Source organism: Trachemys scripta, chromosome 1 (genome assembly GCF_013100865.1).
Source record: "Trachemys scripta elegans isolate TJP31775 chromosome 1, CAS_Tse_1.0, whole genome shotgun sequence".
Classification (NCBI taxonomy): domain Eukaryota; kingdom Metazoa; phylum Chordata; order Testudines; family Emydidae; genus Trachemys; species Trachemys scripta.
Genome location: NC_048298.1, coordinates 333,977,841 through 333,979,498, shown reverse-complemented (window position 1 = coordinate 333,979,498; position 1,658 = coordinate 333,977,841). Strand labels below are relative to the sequence as shown.

The 1,658-nt window shown below is 54.8% G+C and overlaps 1 protein-coding gene across 2 annotated transcripts in view; it reads right to left on the bottom strand.

Annotated features, from left to right (window-relative positions):
- Positions 1 to 469, bottom strand: part of SERPINH1 (serpin family H member 1) — an 8,535-nt gene extending 8,066 nt beyond the window's left edge. For both annotated transcript variants that reach the window (XM_034759160.1, XM_034759161.1), the window contains exon 1: positions 296 to 469. The gene's annotated coding sequence lies outside the window, so the exon portion shown is untranslated. The remainder of the gene's footprint in view (positions 1 to 295) is intronic.
- Between the last annotated feature and the right edge of the window lie 1,189 nt (positions 470 to 1,658).

The window sequence follows — 1,658 nt, the reverse complement described above, 5'->3', positions numbered from 1 at the left end:
CACTCCGGGGTGTCTCCCCCCGTGCACACACCCCCTGCCGCGGGGACACTCCGGGGTGTCTCCCCCCGTGCACACACCCCCTGCCGCGGGGACACTCCGGGGTGTCTCCCCCCGTGCACACACCCCCTGCCGCGGGGACACTCCGGGGTATCGCCCCCCCCATACCAAGGAGATCCATGGGGCGCCCCTGGCGTCTTGCTACCGCTCCCCCTACCGCCCTGCCCCCACCCCGGGCACTGCCAGACCAATGCAGCCCGGTGCTTGAACCTCCGTGGCCCCCTGCGGAGCCCCTCACCTGGCGGGGTCGCTCCTGCGCCGCTGGGGCTCGCGTCTGGTCTGGGGGTGCAGAACTGGCCGAGCTGGGGCGCGGGGCCGGCGCGATTTGCAAGGAGCCGCTGAAATCTCCCGGTGTGTGTGTCCCTCTCTGCAGAGTCCAGCCCGCGGAGGGGGCTATATAACCCGCCCAGAGAAACTTCTAGAAAGTCGGAAAAGTTGCATGTTTAAATGGGAGGTTCCGAGCTCCAAAAAAAAAAAAGCACTTTGGAGCCTCCCCCCGGGGGGCTGGCCCCCCCCCCCCCGAGAGCTGCTGCAGGGTCCTACTGCTTGCAAGCTGCAGACTCCTCTGGTGCCAGGGCTGTGAACTGCCAAGCCCAGAGGGGCCGGGGCTCAGGCCTGGCACAAATGAAGCAGCACTAGCTCTTCTCCCCAGGGTACCAGTGGGGAGCTGAAGCACAGAACATCTAAGGCCCTGAGCCTCAAAGGTATTTAGGTAACTAACTCCTATTGCTTTCTATTGGAGTTGGGCACCTAGCCCAGTAAGTGACTTACACAAAGTGTCTGTGAGGATCCGGGGCTGGAACTCAGGTGTCCTAAGTTTTAAGATTTGTAGCCCTGCCATTGGACTACCTTTCCACACATCAGCCTTCTCTAAGATGCAGAGAGAGACATGGCTCCTGCACCCCATGGCTTACAAACCACAGCCCCGGGCCTTCAAACAAGTAAACCTGTGCATAACTTTATTCACCTGAGCCGCCTCATAGGGCTTAGTGGGGCTACTCGCTTGATAAAGTTACACACGTGCTCAAGAGTGTGAAGGATCAGGGTTTATATACAGACAAAACAATAGAGTTTATTAATGGTGTAATCCCACTGAAGGCCATGGAGTTACAACAGGGATGAATTTGGATACTGGCTACCAGAAACCATGTTACAAGGAATAGTAAATATAGTATCATCATCAAAACAACTAAATAAAGGCGACAGTTGTCTGTGCAGGCCTATTTAGGGCTCATGACGGATCTGATATTCAGGTGTGTCTAGGGTGACCAGACAGCAAATGTGAAAAATCGGTACGGGGATGGAGGGTAATAGGAGCTTATATAAGAAAAAGACCCAAAAATCATGACTGTCCCTATCAAATCAGGACATCTGGTCACCCTAAGTGTGTCGCTGATTTCAAGATGTCTGGTTCGCTCAATGTCCCTGTCATCCACCTGTGTGTCTGACTCTTGCATGTCTTACTTTTACATGACTATATTTTCACAAGGCTCCTCATTCAATGTCACAGAATGTGAACTGCAGTCAAAGCCATAATGGGAGCTCAATGCCAGGCTACAGAGAGACACAGCTGGCTCGAGACAGAGAGAATCACTGCTATG